Source organism: Labrus bergylta, chromosome 16, assembly GCF_963930695.1.
Source record: "Labrus bergylta chromosome 16, fLabBer1.1, whole genome shotgun sequence".
NCBI lineage: Eukaryota > Metazoa > Chordata > Actinopteri > Labriformes > Labridae > Labrus > Labrus bergylta.
The window spans coordinates 10017241-10026880 of NC_089210.1; positions in this window are offsets into that span (position 1 = coordinate 10017241).

The following is a 9640-nucleotide window of genomic DNA, read 5'->3' on the forward strand; positions in this document are numbered from 1 at the left end:
CTACAAACCAAAAAACGTGTTTCACTTCTTAAGACAGGATGCCACTAAAACACGTTCTTGCATCATTCTGTCTTTCTTTGACAAATGTTAAAGTTCATCTTTATTTTTTGTGTCTTGCCGCTTTTTCTCCATATTTTTAATCTGAGAATTTATTAACACTAAATACACAGAGGCCTCTGATTGAAACATGTCTTTGTTATTATTATGCAACCCGATCAGGCTAGTCAAAGGGACTGGGCTTTAAACTGGGATGGACTTTATTTTAAAAGATTTACTCTACATCAACAAAAAAGGTAACTAAGGGCCAAGGAAATCTTATTACAGCAGTAATATTTTAAAAGTGTTTTTATCCTAGATTTAGTAAATTATGGATGCAGCAAACATGACCTCACCCATTGGTACAGAAATGAGTAAACTGTCTTGTTTCCTATAAGTTAAGATTTTATTTGTAGGGGTATAGCTCATCACATATTGTGTATCTATAAAAACCAGAGAAGCCTTGAGAGTTTGTGTCCACTCGTCCTAACCTGTTGGCAGATCAGGCGTGGTTGACAGCAGGTACAGGGGAACTTAAAGGAACTGGTCTTCGAATCACTACAGCTTGACATCTTGTTGGCTGGGAAAAGCCAACTAGATCCTGACTCTCCTGACATCAGACCATAGAAACAGCAAATTAACATATTATTTCTTGAGACGAAATATATGATCGAAAACACTCTAAATTTGTTTACTTTTAAGAAAAGCAGCCTCAGACTTTGCTGCTTGTTTTGTACTTTTAGAAATGTATTCAGACATATAAAGTTGTTCGGCCAGCTCTCTGCTCTCCCTAAGTGACTTTCTTCTTAACAGTGCTGTTGCTGAAAGCTACCTGAGGTTTAACTTTTGCAACTTTATTGAAAAAAATAGCACATCAAATAAACATCCACAGAACGCTTTATGATTGCATAATGGTTGTTTTTCATTCAGAGGCACAGACGTCAGCTTGATTCATTTTTGTACGTCAAGTAGTTCTTCTGGAGGGATAACAACAAACATCTTGCATATGACAGCCTTCTAACAGAACGATGTTTAACACTTGTATTTGTCTCTCTTTTTACACAAGTTTGTTATGTCTCTGAAGAGGTGTTGTGTGACAAATTCAAAAGACTTGTCCCTGATGCAAATTGTTGAAAAGGGCAAAGAAAGAAAAAAACCTTTGCATACTGGTTCAACTACGAAAAGGTTAAAAAGCTTGGTTGTTAGCCATGGACACACTAGTTTGGCAAAGACTTCACCTTCAGTCAACAATTAGCAGATGTGTTTTTTAAATTGTTAAATTGTTGGGGTAAATTGTTTGTCTCATTGATTTTTATTGATTTCATATGTGGCGGGGGGAACAAGACAACAGAGCAGTTCTGTGAGGCTGTGAAACGATGAAAGTGCAGCCTCCACTTGAAGGATGTGATTGTTTTGAATGTTTTTCCCTGACATCGTAAGGCCTGTTTCACTGTCAGCCTGGGAGGATGGTGAGCATCCACCTCTGAAACACACTCAGTAGCCTGTTAACAGATAAAACAGCTAGCAAGTCTGTTAACATGCTCATCATACAATATATTCTAATTACAAGTGAAATCAGGTAAACTAGAGATTCTTTGTTAACCTGCAAAGTGTTTTAAAAAAGCCTATAGCAATCTGTTAAAACTGTAGTTTATACATTCAAAAGTCTTGTCTTCTCTGAAAGTCATAGAAGACAAAAAAACTAATATTTCAATTTGGGAAGCTTACATTTAGGTACCTTTTTGTAAAGATAAACAAAACTTGAATTTATCTATTAACATTTATACTTAAAGCACTGGGAAGTTTGTTTCTTCATGTGAGAGAGAGGTTATTTTTTAGATTAGGATAGCTGTTTGTAAGAATGGGTAAGTCAAAAACAACTTTACTGGTTCAACTACGAAAAGGTTAAAAAGTTTGGTTGTTAGCCATGGACACACTAGTTTGGCAAAGATTTCACCTTCAGTCAACAATTAGCAGATGTGTTTTCTTGGTTTCATCGTTTTAAATTGAACACTCACCAGTACATGACATTTTAATGATATAAAATACCTTGATAACCATTAATATGTCTCAATACCTCTGGTGTTCAGGCAGCCATAACTGCAGGCGTAATGTTTCTCTACTTGTGTGCCCCCAGTAAACCAATCGCTCTGTCCAATTCTTGTATTTGAGATATCCAAGCAAAGCCTTTTTAGAACTTAATTACATCTGGCACAATCACAAACAGAGGATAGCAAGGTGTTGATTCTAGTTTTGAAATTCTATATAATTTGCTTAAGGTTGTCTGCTGAAATTCTTGGATGCACAATTTAAATGTGCAACTACTTAGCTACAGGGAAGTGATGCTGAGAGTAAAGGTAAAGTGTAAACATGGAACCCAAAGTAGTTGCTAAAGATACATAATGAAATGTGTCTTTACACATTCATGAACCACCATGAAATGTAATGAAACCCATTCAAAACCAGAGGAACACAGACAGGATATAGATGTTTACCACATTTGTCTGTTCATTTGTAAAGTGAAGTAAAGTCAACTCACAATTCAAACGCAGACTGAAAAAACATGTCGAGCATTTTTTAAGATTTGGCTTTTTGAGCTGTATGATTATCTACATAGTGAATTTTTTGATTATATTTACTTTTTTCGTATCACCCACAGCTGTCAATTCATGCGTTTGGTTTCTAAAGGGAAGCTTTAACCTCTATCTTTCTTTTTTTTTTTAGAATATCTGAATGATTCACCACTACAGACAGCACGCTCATCGGTTAAAGAACAAAACATCAGTCTGGATTTGCACCGTTTGATTTAATCTTTTCGTCACTCACAGTTAATCAGGCATCACATGCGCGCGTACTCTTCATTCATGTCAGAGAGAGAGGAAGGCACAGTGAAGAGATTAGAGAGAAAATGGGAGCTAATTAGAGCTTGAACAAAGAGACAGTGGAAGAATTGACAGCGGAGAGACGCATGAAGAAAGTAGAGAACATCTCAGGGAGAGGGATTGAAAACGGGGCTTCATTTTCTCTTTCTAGCTTGTTGTGACAGCCAGTGACAGAGTGGGAACAGGGAGTTCTCGGCTGAATTCTACATCCATTACTGAACCGTTCTACAGTGGCTGCTTTATATCAGAAACCTTGAAATTTATTATTAATGTGAGAGCAAATTTGATGCACCTAAAGCAAAATTGAATTATCTTCTTTAATCAGAAGCCAAAGTGACAGAACTGTTGACTTCATCCCTCTAAATATTCTCTTTGTTAGCGGTATAAGGAGCTTGAATACAGCTAGAAACGATTCTTTACTCTGTTTCTTCTCCTTCTCGTTGGGACAACAGGTGGTCTAAAACACCCAGGTCATAATTACACAGCAAAATAGCTTCATGATTTATTTTATATATAGACTTGTAGTCCATTACCCGGGGCTAAATCCTATTTAATTACCTGTTGACTCTGATTATTGCTTAAGTTGATTACTAATTTAATCACCAGCCTCTGACTCATCAGGGCTTCTAATACAGACTCCTAACAGGCCTCTGGGAAATCAGAGGCATTCACTAAATAGTAAACTTGACTAACAATCTTCCTAGATAATGAAACGCCACATGCCCATCTGTTATGTGTCAACATTCCCAACGTCCTTCTGGAGCATTTTGCAGTTTGCATGTATCATGATGATTCGTAAACCAAGGCTGCAACATCCGTCACATCTGTCAACTCATCATAGCGTGATGAGCTAAAGCCCCGACAAATATTCTCTTTAAGACATTTACTTTAAGACTTTCAACTGCACTAATAAATGGACCTGCATGCCTTCAGATGTCAACTCCATGTCGCTTTTCTTGAAATTTAATTTAAAATAAAATGTATGTTTGTCTACTGAGGGCTTCCGTACAAATTGCTCAAATAACCTCTAAATAGTTGTAGAATGGAAATGGGAAGAAGGACTGAGAATATTTGAAAAAAGTGTGAATACCTCAGTATATAAAGTTTAGCAGAGGGCTCTTTTGATTTTCCACCACTGCTCTAAACAGGTAAAGTCATGAAAAAATCTGAACCTTGAAAGAACAAATCAGGTTATTTGACATACATGCTGCGAGTAGCTGAAAATGATTTTGAGATGTGAATCCACTCAAGGAAAGTGTCAGAAAAGTAATTACCCTCTCTGAACATAAATACGATTGGGAATGAAGATGATTACTTTTTTGTAATACTAAGATTAGGAGTCCATAGCCATGTTATTATCTCTGACTGTTTACATGAACGCTTTGTGTTCGTTCACACTGAAAATGCTAATAATCTGATGCTTAGCAGGAAAACAATTTCATTTTCACCATCTTTCTTTTGCCTGTCATTATGCTAAATATGCTTATTAGCATTGAGCTCAGTATGCCATTAGTTTGGCAATCAAAACTTATTTTTTTGGGGTTCTTTTTTGGGCATATTTGCCTTTATTAGATAAGACAGCTGGAGGGAGAGAGGAAACGTTGGGAGGAGAGAGTGCAGGACGTCATGTGGCAAAGGGCCGACGTCGGTTTTGAACCCACAGCCACTGCGACGAGGACTATAGCCTTTGTACATGGTGAGAGCAACATAACCACTGGGTTATCTGCACTCCCTCAAACCTTTCTTTAAGTTGTATTTTTATGCCATTTTTGATTTTGTTGGGTAGGACAGCAGAAGGGAGACATGACATGTCGGGCGGAGAGAGGGGGATTTTAACCCATGGCTGCTGCAACGAGGACTACATGGGATGTACATGGGATGTGCAACATAACCGCTAGGCTATCTGGTGACAACAATTAAACAACATTGACACAAGATGAAAATGAAGCGATCCACACATTTTTACCATTCGCCTTTAAGGACTCCTGTGCTATGTAATTGTTGGACTAATTTATTCAACAGATGTGGAAATGTTTTCTTGGTTTTTTTTTATTTTTATGGATCACCACAGTTCACATTTCTTACCATCTGGTTACCATGAGTGAGTTAACCAAATTTAATGTCATTTCATGTTTCAGTTGAAGTGAAGATGGAACACAGAAACTCCATGCACGTCCATGCACAGAACTTCAGAAAAAGAATCTCCAGAAAGAGAGTCTCAACCTCACCTGTGAAAATAAACACACACTGAAATTTTCATTTAAATTCAAATTAAGAAATGAATAATAAAAGACGCACAAATCCCAAAACAATCACAGTCATATAGTGGTGGAACAGGTAGGGGTCGAGTAAGCGTGCCTGGTTTCTACAAGTCTGTTTGTGTGATATGGTGTGTGTATGGTGTGTGTATGGTGTGTATATGTTGTGTGCATGGTGTGTGTGTGTGTGTGTGCTTTTCAGTATTGAGCCAAGCAGTGATAGATGACACAACCTGCAGGGGAGATCCGGGCCAAAGCAATGAAAGCGAGGACATGAGGGGAAACCTATAGGGAAGAGCCTCTACTATTGCAATCATTAGTTCTGAGGCTCATCCATCACAGAGAGATCTACTTGGTAAGAGTTACATTATGAAAAAAGTCTTCTGGGGAGATTACCGTGTGGCCTTGGCTCTGAACAGTGCCTAAGAGGCAGTTTAGATTAGATGGAATAACCCGATAGAGGAGGAGCAGACGCTGCTGTGCGTTATCATGTTCAGATGTTCAGTTCTGAATCAATGACACGCAGTCTTTATCATTATCACTCCTGAGAAATGTGTATTTACCAGCTTTTTATTTCCTCTCATATCTCACAGAGCAGGTAAGTAAACAAAGTGAAGTGTGACAGATCTCTCAGAGCCTGAAGGCAACTGGAATGAGGATGTTAACATTATCACCACAAAACAGTTTTAGGGAGAAAACATCTCGAAAAAGCTAAAAATATCTATCCGACACCGGGCTGCCATGTGCTCTGCTTGTGCCATCTAGTGGTGATATGGATCATTGATATGACCTCTAATATTCTCCAATGCCCCCTCTTTACTTCTGATTCCATTATGACTGGACCATAGAATAAATTAAAAAATCATGACATTGTAGCTGCTCTGTCCCTGCTCTGTCTCTTCAGCAGGGGTGTTTCTACGGGGGCCGGGAGCAGCACGAGCCCCCATGACATTAGGTTGACCACCCAAGATGCCATCCCAACTATGATTGGCTATCTGCCCAGTAAGAGGCCTGACTTGAGTTCAAAACAACATACTGGTGCAAGTAGCTTTTATGTCATTATGTAGTATATTTTCATTTAATTGTAACTTTAGTAACCCTTAACCTTGTTAACAATATAAATCTGCATGACGGAGGGAGGGAGTAGCAGAGATAACTCTGTTTTCTCCCACTTTACGAGTGTTTTAATATGGTTAATACAACAGCTAATCATATAGTTATGAAACCAATGGAAACGTACTTCTAACTGAAGTAAAAAAACAACTATCACAACTTGGCGAACAACCAAATCTTCTGTCTTCCACGGCTCCGAGGTAGAGCCTCCAATTGGAAGAGCGGCGCAATCCCCAGCTCCTTCATCAATAAAAGTGCAGTCGAGGCAACATTATCACTTTATTTATTATATACATTAATATATACACAGCTTTTTGTTAACAAAGAGGCTATAAAAAGCTAGTTGGGATGCATATAATGTGTTATTAATTTTATGGATGTTTCCTTTTTAGACTAAATAAAACTTCCAATTAAAATTTAAATTGGAGGAAAAGATTACAAAGTTGTTTTTTAATATAATGAGAGCAACTTTGTAGGACAGACTGGAGTCCCTGGATTACACGATAGCGTCTGACTAATCAGCTCATTGGTAACACCTGCTATCGCCTAGTCACAAAGAACAAACACACAAAGGAAGACAGATAATGACTTCATGAATTATCACTTTTGATGCAAAACTGATCAAACATCCCTCTCTGGAAAAAAAAAAAGGTAATACTTTCTGTACTTTAGAAAATGTAAAAAAGAGCAACAAACAGCTTTGAAATACTCGACACTGTAGGCAGTAGAATCCCCTTAAATACTTCATATTTGGAAAGGTCAACTCTTTCCAATCGCTCTGTCATTAAGACATCTGAGAACTTCTGAGATGTAGTTTACAAACAGTTGCTGAATGATTTGCATCCACAGCTCATAAATCAAACAGGAAAACAAGCGAGCAGTTCACCCGCTTAAATCTGAAGGTCATCCCATTCATCAGATGGGAACCATTCTCTAAACTGCACTCTATCTTCAGCTGTGGCCCTAAACCTGAATTACATCCAGTCTGGCTCATACTGAGGAGCTGCTGTGCCAAACACCTTATACCTGTAATTGAATTGAGATTCTATAATAGCACAATATATCATCATCATTAAAGCTGACTCCAAGGCCCAAATGAGCTAAAGGCTCCCCATCGGACAAGGTTCATGATCATTTTTTTTTTTTTTTTTTTTGCCATCCATGCCTGAAAATACTCTCATCACTACTTCAGTCTCTCTATTAAATGTTGCATATTTTGACGTTTTAAACCATTTATAAGAACCAACCTTTTTGCCCTCAATTAATTAGGCAGCTATTGTTAAAAAATTTTTTAAAAATAAATCCCTTTGCAAGCAATCCAAACCTTATCTGAAACTATTGGAAAATATCATTAATCATTTAGCTAAAATAAATGCTGCATTGATTATCATTCCCTGCATGGTTCTGCTCTTTGCCTTGCCAGTTTTCTGTTTGTCCTCTCTTCTCTTGCTTTCTTTTGTCCTTGAGAAGAGTACATGAAACTCTTTGAAATGCTTCATTAAACTTCATAGATTTTTCTCAGTGCACACAAGGACATCATGCACCCATTAGCCAACAATATGAATCATTCAATATCTTGTGTAGGTTTGGTTTACCTATAATTATTTTTCAGTTGCCTTGTTTCTGAAAGCACATATATTTCTGGATAGAGACTGATCTAGAGACTGACAAAAACAATAATTAAGTGTTGTTGTATTTACAGTAAATAATGTGATCATCCACGGCAGAGGATAGTGACTTTACAAAGTACATCCTCCTATGCTTAGGATGGAGCTAGTATCAGGGCATGTTAAGATTGGTTTAGCTGAATGAATATTTTGGTTGCTGAAACACGCCCGTGCAGCTTGTCCTTCTCGCCAAGAACAACAGTTTAAGGCCAGTAGCAGGATGTATAGCTCAAATTGGCGTTTTAATAAGGGCTCTTATGGGGTGTCATTTGTTTTTGGAGAAAGTGGACACTCAAGAAACTACAGCTTTTCACACATCTATAATTGCCTTCAACTTTCAACATCAGAAGCTGCTGCTTGCTGATACCCTGGTTCATTCTTGATGCTAAGCTAAGCTATCCTGACTTCAGTTCTGAGCTTGAAGCGAAGACATTAGATTTATCTGAACTGAAAAAAGAAAATGAACACTTAAACTACTTTTAATTGTTTTTTTAGAGAGGTTCAAGCTTCTGGCAGCTCCTATAATCCATTTTGCAGATGTGTTTGTGATAAAAACAGATGTGTCATTGTTTCTACTTGGCAGGTTTTGGGAGTCTGTGGCCTCCATTATAACTGCTGAGCTGGGGACTGAAGCATATTGTGTTTGTCCATAATAAATGTCAGTGGATCTCTGTGCAGCCTCAGCACACCTTTACATTAACATAGTTTCATGTCCTCAGTGGAGCGGCTTCACTAATTAGAATGATTGTTAGCCAGTTTAATTGGCTCTGTCAGCTGCCGTCTCAGGAGTCTCAGGATGCTCGCAGAGGTAATTGCATGTGAGGGAGAGGGAAAGAGAGCTGATGATGAACCCCAACAGAATTTACAGCAAAACCTGCGCTACACAGGCAGAATAATGGGCTCCCTATCTTTTTTCAATTACAGATACTGAATGGGGACGGTAATGAGGAATTAGTACAAAAAGGTGTTTACTACAAGAAAGTCAGAAGAAGTAAATACAATTTTAGACTCCACGGAGGAAAAAGTGTATACGAGGACAACCAGTTTTTTACAGGAGCAGGTTGATTAGAATTTAATTATGAATAGTCTCCTGAAATGTATCCTATGATTGATCTCAAAGACTCAAAAGTTGATTTTAAAACAAGTGTTTTTTTAGTTTCTTTCAGATATCTCTCCAAAATGCCATTGCTGTGCAGTAAAATGATCCAAGAAACTCAACAGATTTTTAATTATCGGTCGTCTTTATACCAGAAGGTCGGAGTTCCATCCCCAAGCTCCTGCAGCCACATTTCTGATGTGTTCCTGGGAAAGATACTTAAGCCTGAGTTGTTCCTGCTGCTTCCTCAACAGCAATGTGTGTACGTTTATGTCGGGATTAGTTACTTCTAATGGTGAGACTGTTAAAATGATTGTTAATAGATTATCCGAAATGTAACCATGGATTGATTTTGCTGTTATAAACTGATTCGTTTTACTTTAAAAATTTAAGATTTGATCTATTCATTTTGAATAGAACCTGATAATATATAACGTGGTTGAAATCCTCCCAATCTTAACAGACACTGTACGATTTAAAGTGCTGTTTACATTAGAACTGTCATCATGTTTAGAAAAGTTTTAAAATATATATTTTTTAAACGTTGACTTTTTTTTGAGCAGCTCTTGATAACAAGTTTCCTCCACC